Below are 10,190 nucleotides of genomic sequence, written 5' to 3' on the forward strand. Positions count from 1 at the left end.
CCCTCAACATTTTACAGACGCTGCCCTCTTTTGCTAATAACACATACAATGCAAGATGTTTCTGCATCACTATAACTCTTATTGACACCATCTCTCCATCCACAAGGAACAAAAACTGAGCTGTATCCGCTGACAACTTATACACAATAGTTGATAACATTCTGATCTTTATGTCATTCAGAACCACTCCCAAACCTGGTATCATTGCTCAAAATACTCTCTTGCACTTGTACCTCGCTTCTCTCTATGGTGTAGTCCCCCTTCCAACAGTCCCAAATCTTCAACGTGGTATATCTTAGGGAGCACAACAGCCACATAATATGTGCCATACCAATTCAGTGGCAGCAGCACATCAGTATTCTTCCAGCACACAAAATATACGTTTGGTACCACTTGCAGCGCTTCTTGCAAAAACTTATTTGCAGTGGCCTCAATTGCGAAACCACATGCTCTGTCCAACAAAGATATTATCATAATAGGTCAGTACCTGTCTAATGCAAAGTTTTGCTCAAAATCTAAAGCTATTGGACCATAGCTCCCCTTCGCTTTATGTGCTAACTCCTCCTTGGTCCACTCAAACTTCCCCCCTCTACTATTAAGCTTAACTGTTGATTGTCTATGTCTGTCTTCTACTTGATCTATGAACTCGTTCTCTATATCAGTCAGCATACATGTTAAATTATGGCGATGAATATAAGCTGTATCTAATGTAATGGTAGGTATGAAATACTTTCCCATCCTTCCATCCTGCTTATAATAATCATACTTATTGAGGTGCCTATGAGCTGAAACTTCTGAAAACACCACGTGGTAGTTAGAGAAATAATATTCATAGTGACCCCTACCGTAAAACATACTAAGCAATAAACTACATGTGATACTATACGTCAGAGGCAGGTGGTGATAGCAAATTCCCTCCTCCGCCAACGCAGGTAACTGAATACACATATTATTATTATTATTATTATTAATGGACATTTATTAAGCGCCTGGTTACGCCACTGGCGTGTCCCCGCGCTATGACAAGTGGAGTGACTGTCCCCCCTCCTCCCCACCAAGCTAACTGCTGAAAAGGTGCGTTTTAAGTTTTTTCCTAAACTGGACTTCGGAGGGTTCAAGCCGAAGTTCCAGCGGAAGATTGTTCCAGCGCTTGGGAGCAAGGTATCTAAAGGATCTACCTCCCATACGAGCTTTGAATATTCTTGGGACTTTTAACAGCCCGGTCTGCGAGGACCGAAGACTGCGTGCAGGCTCATAATGGGATACTAGGCTCTGGAGCGGAAGAGGTGCTTTGCCGTTCAAGATACGATGATAAGTGGCAAGGGCCTTAAACTCCACTCTCCTCTCAATGGGGAGCCAGTGGAGGGCCCGTAAGGCTGGTTTGGCGGATGACCTCCTAGGGAGTCTGAGGACCAGCCGCGCTGCCGCGTTTTGAAGAACCTGCAGGCGGCCGATGACCCTGCCTGTGGCCCCCAAATAGAGCAGGTTCCCATAATCAAGTCGGGAGGTGACCAAGGCATGCACCAGCGTCTGACGAGCAGAAATGGGAAGCAGATCTAATACTTTCCTAAGGGCTCTCAGAACACTGAAGCATATCCCTGCCACCCGCCGACCTGTGGGCCAAAGGTGAGGTCCTTATCCAGCCACACACCAAGGTTCCTGGCCTCACAGCAGGGAGCAGGAACTTCCCCCAGACAAGGTGGCCACCACGCCGACGACCACGCAGACGGTGCACCCCCCACCACGAGCACCTCGGTCTTGCTCCCGTTCAACTTTAAACAGTTTGCAGACATCCAGGCAGCAAGGTCTTTCATGCAGTTCCTGAAGATGTCCGCCGCAAGTCCGGGCGCGCGCGATATAATAATCTCTCACATCCTTTATATTCACATACTCATACAACAACTTCGCATAGGCACCCTTAGACAAATCTACATGCAAAATGCGACTAACTTGATCTAGCATAGCCTTATCTGCTCCTAGTGTGCCCTCTTTTGTGCTAGAAGTTGAGGATGTTCCTTGTGTTCCCACCCCATCAACTTCCGCTTCATGTGAAAGTTGTACAGGCACAATAATAACTACTGCAATCACTACTATCATTCCTACTATAAGTGTACCTATTATATGCTTTGCTCAATGGTTTGAATTTCCAGACTCCATTTCTAACTGAGTTCAGTTATGAGGATCAACGCAATGTCTCTTTTCTCTTCTTCTTATTGCTGCTCTACAAAGTTCACGACCAGCTCGTTTGAGTCCTGGAAACCAACTTAACAGTTTGTTGTACAACTATTTACACCATTCAAAAGGCTTCCTCAGTCCTCTTTCTTCTTCTATGGAAAATCCCTAATTTTATTCTTCTTCCAGCGTTTTATTTACAGATCACAGTTCAACCAACAGTCTCTCAAGTTCAGAGACAATTTAATCAATGACATGCTGTGGAATCTCAATGCGAACTGCTGCGATCCCCTGAGCCGGTGGCTGATATCCAAAAGTTGGAAATGACAGACCTTGCAGAATCAAAGCCTTAATACCACTCAATATCGGAGGATTCAGTACAGTCACTGTCAACACTCCATTGGCTTCTATTCCAGGGACTAATAGCTCAATTTCAATGATCAGTTCTGTAACTCTGCTGGTCACTTGTGAAGACCTCAGTTTCCCTGTCCCCAATGTTCCCAGCATCTGCGATCAGATAAGTCCACTCTGGGCAGCATACCTCTGGCAGGCTACCCTAGTCATTTCAATCTCCTTAAGCCCTCCTGTGCTTGTTCTGCGTCACTTAGCTCCGATTCAGACGTTTCAGACACAGGGGCAAGATCTCTTTCAGATGCAAGTCTCAAGTTCAGCCTCTTTTGTCTCACATGCTATGATTCTCTTACTAATTCTGCTTTCCTTCTCTGCACCCGGTCACCTTCTTGCGAGAAATGTGCATGCTCGAGCCTGCTCGCATACCCACTTTTCTCAAGTATTACCGGTACGGCGAGGAAGAGGAGGGCAGCCTGGGGAAGCCACTGTAAAGAGGTAAGTGGTTTTAAGTTTATTTTTAATTACTGTTAATTTACTTCTTAATAGGGAGATGAAGGTGGGCCGCGTAGCGGAGCTCCATGGAGTTTGTTTGCAACTCTGTGGACTTCCGCATAGCCCCGCTATGCCTACAACGCCAAGGGTTAATAATAAGCATGTACTGTTTCTCTGGGCTCTTGAGGAGTCTGATCTATTTGAACCCAATCAATATCTTGTGGTGAGATCTTCGACTGTAACCATGTGATTACCTGCTCTAATTATTTCATGACCAGAGGTGAAGGACCATGTGTTAAGGGGTCTCGGTCGGGTTCGGCAAATGGCCATTCAACTGCAATTTTACAAGCAGACCACAAGTCACTCAGCATCACAATGTCAAAAAAGTATTCAAATCAATCCACAGTACTTTTGAAATCTTAACAAAGCGATCAACTTGCTTCTTTTTTTTTTAACAAAGCCAACTTAGTTTATTGTTCAATTTTCAGGAAAGGAAAGATGGTGCAATGCACCACAAAATAAGTTCCATCTATACGTGCCCCAGCCAATACACAAGCCCGTTGTAGAAAGACCCAGCCCCTCCCTGAGCAGATTAAGGAATGTACACGTGCACAAACAGGCCAATTTTCTTTATTTCTCATGATCAGTTAATTGTAAACATGATAGGCTCCATTTATGCATAGTCCACGTTGGGCAGAGTGGTAGGATGCTGTGTGGTAGAGTAGAGTTGTGCGACTACCGTCAGGTGCAATGGTTCCCTTCACTTCCTGAATGTACCAAGCTTACGAGACGGGGTCTCACTTGAAGATTTTGCCCTGGTTAAAAGGCTTGCCGTTGTTCTTGAACTCTCCCTCCCACGTGAAGTATTCCTTCACCATTGTCTTGCTCTCTTTGCTGTCCACATCCAACTTCCACCAGGTATAGGACTCATAATCGATTGGCCAGTCTTCACTGAGCGTGAAAGCCAAGTCCTGCCCGCGGAATACCCAGATGCCAGAGATAGCACTGTCATTGTTGCTTCCAGAGAATATGACACTAGCAAAGTGAGTCTTGCTTAGTTTATCTAGACGCTGAAACATTCCTATGATGAGGTTGCAGCTCATGAAGGTCAATTTTATCTCCTCAGGGAAGTGGTACTCTCCATACCAGATTGACCAGCCCTCCTTGTCAAAGTGTTCCCAGAAGTTTGGGATTGCCACAGCCAACGTGTCTTCATTAGAGTACTTCCTCTTGAACTCGTCCATGATGAAGGCGCTCTTTGGCAGGTGGGTTTAGGGGTCCTTTGACTTCGGTTCTGAAGCTAGCACCTCATCACACTCATCAGGCTCATCTTCAGCAGGAGGCTTCTTCTCTTCCTTCTTTTTTTCCTTTTTCTCTTCCTTCTTGGGCTCCTTTTCCTTTTTGGGGGCTTCCTTCTTGGGCTGTCTTTCTGAGAACTTTTTAGCGTCAAACTGCGCCATCTTTTCACAGAGTTTCACCTCCCCAAGGACGCTCTTGAACTGTGGTTGGTTTACGCAGGTTTCAAACCAACGATTTGTGTTAACGTATGGCTGCCAGAAAGAGGGTTCCAAGACCTGTTTGTAGAGCCAGAGGAGCGCACACACAATCGAGCTGTCAGCCAGGCTGACCCTCTCCCCCCCCAGGAATGTGCGCATCCTCAGATGTTCATCCAGAGTGCTCAGCACATGCTTCACCTCCTCCTTGGCATGTTCCGTGGCCTGCTTGTTGTACTGCATTATCCCAAAGGTGGGGAACAGCCAGGTGCTTGCGGGAGGGACGATCTTGCTGTCGGCAAAGCTGACCCACTGGATGACTTGCGGAGCTGCCTCCCTGTTATTGCCGCAAAGCTCATCGTTACTGACATAGTAAGCAATGGTGTTACTCTCAAACACACTAAATCCGTCGTTTCCCTTGAAGACCGGAACCTTTCCCAAAGGAAACATTTTCAAAAACTCGGGGGTCTTGTTGGTTTGTCCGAACTGAAACTGGGGGGCCCAGACTTGATAGTTATCTTTGCGCCACTGTGCTGAGCAGCAATAAGGGCCTTGAATGCCCTCCAGTTGTCAGGGTATGTGTAAAGAGTCCCGGCAGCTATCTTGATGAAGTGTAAAAAGGCCGATCAACTTGCTTATACAATTCAACATGTTTTTCCCTCAGCCGAGGTAAATCGTTTGTAATGCTGCCAAATCACCCCTGCTCCAAGGCACGTACACATACCCTCCGCTTAGCTTCCCACAATGGGTAAGCCTCTGCTCCTGCTGTCCCCCCTCCCAGAGGCGGGGTATCTCCTATCCTTTTTTTGACATTATTTTTCTTGGACCACCTTTCCTCCCACTATTCAAGCATGCTCCATGCTTGTATCCCTACATCCAATTCTCAAATATGGGTCTTCAATCCTATGACTCGTTTCTCCTCTAATTCCTGGTCACTGTAATTTAACCTATGGCCTCCCTTTAACATTTTGGTTTTGGACAAATACATATCATACTATTGTGCCACTTCTGTCAGTTTCTCTTGTGCCCTCCTCGCCTTCCCAGTAACATCCTACGCCACAAACAACTCATCTTGCTTATAAAGTTCTATCCTTTCCAGGGGCAAATTTCCGCTTTTATCTCATCCACTTCTGCCTTCAACCTTACTACGTCTAGCACCTTATCCTTCACTTCAGCCTTGATTGTGCCCTGACTTGATGCACTACTCAGTTCTTCACTTTCACTGCTCTGATTCCTGCTGTGATTTCCTACCGCTATGTTCTGTGGAACATACTGACTCCCAGAAGCTCCCTGATTAATTCCTCCTTCTGCTATCCTACCTGTGGGTCCTCTAACTGGAGCTTCCCACATCTTGAAATTCAAACATCTGCCAGCGACACTGATCGTACTGCGCTAGACCCAACGCGCACTCTAGAAAAATCTGCAGTGGTTGGTAACGGAGAAATAGCTTCAATAGGCACCAAAAATGGACCATTTGCAGTACCATTTCCTCCGGAATTGACCCTTTCTCCTACTCCTGACTATGGCTGACTACTGTTTTCCCCCTGATTTGGATCCTACACTAACACAATGGGTCCAATGGTGACTGACACCATAAGGGCTTCCGGTAACCGCGTAGCAGCGTTAACTCTTCTCATCTTCATACCTCTCAATGCTGGTATCCCGCTTTCTTCCATTCCTGTTGAAATCTTTCCCACTACCCTTGTACTAGGGCTCATCTGCGGTTCTCTCACTTTCTCCATGTCTATTGTATTTGCCACTGGCCATCTTCCCTGATCTGAATCTGGATTTTATGGCAGAGGAAGCTCTGCTAGAAACCTATGTAGCAAGCTGTAATCACTTTCACTATCATCCTCTCCCTTCCTATTCCGAGCATCCCCTGTTTTCACTAATAGAGGAAATAGCCTCTCTCCCTCGATGATGTCTACCCTCCACTTCTTCAACTGTGCGTCCCATCACGCAACCTGATACTCTTTCATCTCCTTTTTCTACCTCCCTGACTTCTCTCCCTACTCTTTATCTATGCTGCTCTCATCCATGCATCTATTGCCTCAAACTGTGTTGGTCTAGGTGAAGGTCGCAACAAAGCCATCACTCCCCTCAACTGATACAGCGCCTCTAATCTATATGAACCATAACGCGGAAAAGCCAAATCTCCCTCCTTTTCAGTAATCTTATGCCAATTTTGAAGCCAAACTATGGTATGGAGTCCTACATTTGTGGCCATGTAATGTGCTGGGGTATCCTCACCCACTCGAGTAACTACTCCTCTACAAAGACCTTGTAACACTCTAAAACATTGCATGATTGCATGATTGAGTCAAATTCCTTTACCCACAAGATGTTTTCGTTTCAACTTCCTGATGACAATCCACCAATCTCAGGGTGGCGTTACACCAACCAATCTATTGCAGCGCTGCACACTCCGACGTCACTCTTCCCCCTCACAGCGGTTCACCCTCCTGCACACTCTCACCTTACGCATTCACACTCTTCACTCATAGAATCTAGTAACTGTCTGACCACAAAGCAAACGGACAATCACATAAATCAGACTGTCTGTCCACGAAACGACCGGACAGTCTCGAGTAATTGTCTGCCTCTCTTCAAGTAACTGTCTGCCCACGACCATTCTCTCAAGACCATTCACACCGTGTACCACCAACTGCGCTGGCCACTCGAATCGCTGTGGTCCACCCTTGTTCACCAAGCTTCCCACATGATTCTGACAAACTCACTCACACATGTTCTCTATCTTCCAACAAGTCGCCTATAGTGCTTCATGAATCCCCATAATCACTAGTTAGACAATTACATCAACTCAGTGTCATTGACATCTCAAGTCTATCCTGGGATCCTAAGCTACTCATCAAGCCTGACATCAAATCAAAATCAAATCATAACTCATAGACCGTGCGTTTGTCCCGAAACCACATTCACTCGACTCTCATCCCAACTCCGCAAGACATCACACAATTAGATCCTCACCACAATCTAACACACTACATCCCTAATTGTACTCACTCCACCGTTCACAGCTGTTCCCGCAGCACTGTCACTCTCCGTCAGTCTTCCCGAAAGTCTGTCGCCCTCCGCTTAATTTTTTGGGTTCTCATCCTTTGGGCTCTTTGGGGCTCTATGGGCTAAGCTTTTCTAACTTTTCTAGGTTCTCCCCTCACTCCAAGAGGTAACCATCTGACATTGCTACCAACTAATGGGGCTGGGTTCCCTTTTCTGAATATCCTCTGGAACCCCTGGTCGAAAGACCATTCGCACCTGCTTAGAAGTGCAGACTTCCAAAGAAGTGTACTCATGTTGAATGGGTCATGTAGCATAAATCTACAGAGCTCATTCTAAGATGCTCCTTCTCTCTCCATCGAATCTCCTCTCCTCTCCTAACTCAACCCCTGGGCACGGTCCCTAATTCCAATACCAAACTCCTAGGATATGCCTATTTCACATCATCCGATCGCCTCATCCAGCTGGACTCCTCCTCATAGGTGATTTTTCATTTAGTTTCAATACTTCCAGCCTCTGGCTTGATGACCTTGATTACCAGGCCTTCTCCAGTGAGAAAGAACACTGTCTAACATTATAAGCACTGCTCGTTCAAATGCCTCTCCTCCCTAAGCCTAGCTCCTAAAACAAAAGCTAACAAAGAATAATTTCTCCACCTGCAACAGATGCTGGTAAGAAAGAAAAAGATTCCCCGTATACATGAATATTATGAACAACCCATTTCTGAGAGCCAGGGAAGAAAAAACCCACTGCTGACCCCACCGAACTCAAAAACTACCGCCCCATCTCGCTTCTTCCATTCCCGGCCAAAGTTGTCGAGAAAGCCGTCAACAACCAGCTCGCCGCCTTCCTCGAAACCAACAAATCCCTCGACTCCTCACAGTCCGGCTTCCGAGCCAAACACAGCACGGAGACCGCCCTCATCGCCGCAACAGATGACATTCGAACTCTCCTGGACAATGGAGACACAGTCGCCCTCATCCTCCTCGACCTCTCCGCAGCCTTCGACACAGTCTGCCACAACACCCTTCTACAGCGCCTCAGAAACATCGGTATCCAAGGAAAAGCACTGGAATGGATCACCTCGTTCCTCACCGGAAGAACCCAGAGAGTCCGCCTCCCACCATTCAAGTCAGAGGCCACTGAAGTCATCTGCGGCGTGCCACAAGGATCGTCACTCAGCCCCACCCTCTTCAACGTATACATGAGCCCCCTTGCGACCATCGCTCGCCAACACAATCTCAACATCATCTCCTACGCTGACGACACTCAACTGATCCTCTCACTCACCAAAGACCCTAACACCGCCAAAACCAACTTACACGAAGGAATGAAAGAAGTAGCCGAATGGATGAAGCGCAGCCGTCTGAAACTGAACTCAGACAAAACAGAAGTCCGCATCTTAGGCACCTCCCCCTCCGCCTGGGATGACTCTTGGTGGCCAGAGGCCCTTGGTAAAGCACCCATCCCGACGGACCACGTACGGAACCTGGGCGTCATCCTGGACTCCTCACTCCCGATGACCAGACAAGTCAACGCCGTTTCATCATCTTGCTTCAACATTCTTCGCATGCTCAAAAAAACATTTCGCTGGATCCCCACCGAAACTAGAAAAACGGTCACCCACGCACTGGTCACGAGCCGCCTGGACTACGGAAACACCCTATACGCCGGTACCACCGCAAAACTCCAGAAAAAACTCCAACGCATCCAGAACGCTTCAGCCAGGCTCATACTAGACATCCCGCGTAAAGAACACATCTCTGGTCACCTGAAAAACCTCCACTGGCTCCCCGTAAATAAGAGGATTACTTTCTGCCTCCTAACCCACGCACACAAAGCACTTTACGAACTTGGACCTGAATGCCTCAACACACGACTGTCCTTCTACACCCCCTCCCGTCAGCTACGATCCTCCAACCAAGCCCTTGCCACTGTACCTCGCATCAACAAAACCACCATGGGAGGTAGATCCTTCTCCTACCTGGCAGCTAAAACCTGGAACTCACTTCCCACTAACCTTCGCCTTACTCAGAACCACCTAGCATTCAGAAAGCAACTTAAAACTTGGATATTCGACAAGTAATTCGCCACCCTTCATCAAGCGCCTAGAGACCCTATGGGTAATTAGCGCGCTATACAAATCTCCTGACTTGACTTGACTTGACTACCAAAAATCTGCTAACATAAGAATCACCATGGAACTTCATTAAGCATGCATATACATGAACATTAATATTGTGCACATTTAAATCAATGCATTAAATTTCAGTAAACTAATTCTCATTTGTCATTTACAAAAACAACATCGGACCAGGCGGAGAGAAGAGCACAAAGGAATGCAAAAATGGATCCTACTTGCCGTATACCCTTTACCTTACAATTACTTCAACAGATCAAGACCACACTTGAATTCTGTTGTCCTCCTGAGGCGGAAGCCGGGACACACATCATATGCTTGCTTGTTTTAAAATTGCTTCTTAACTCTTTTGTTTCATTGTTGCTTAATCGCCGCATTTTAAATTTGAAATCCTACTTACCCCGCAGTCATCCTTCACCCAGCCGAGTTAGGCGCTGAGGTTGACGGAGACGAAGGCGGCCATCTTAGGGGAGTAATTTGACAGCGCTCTAGACGACAGTATAAAGGTAGACAGACATGCCTCC

At 46.8% G+C, this 10,190-nt stretch overlaps 1 pseudogene; it reads right to left on the bottom strand.

The window, feature by feature from the left end:
• Positions 1–3,679: 3,679 nt before the first annotated feature.
• On the bottom strand, positions 3,680–5,122 carry LOC147751175 (elongation factor 1-gamma pseudogene; annotated as a pseudogene).
• Between the last annotated feature and the right edge of the window lie 5,068 nt (positions 5,123–10,190).

Source organism: Lissotriton vulgaris, chromosome 1_1 (genome assembly GCF_964263255.1).
Source record: "Lissotriton vulgaris chromosome 1_1, aLisVul1.2, whole genome shotgun sequence".
In the NCBI taxonomy this organism is placed as follows: domain Eukaryota; kingdom Metazoa; phylum Chordata; class Amphibia; order Caudata; family Salamandridae; genus Lissotriton; species Lissotriton vulgaris.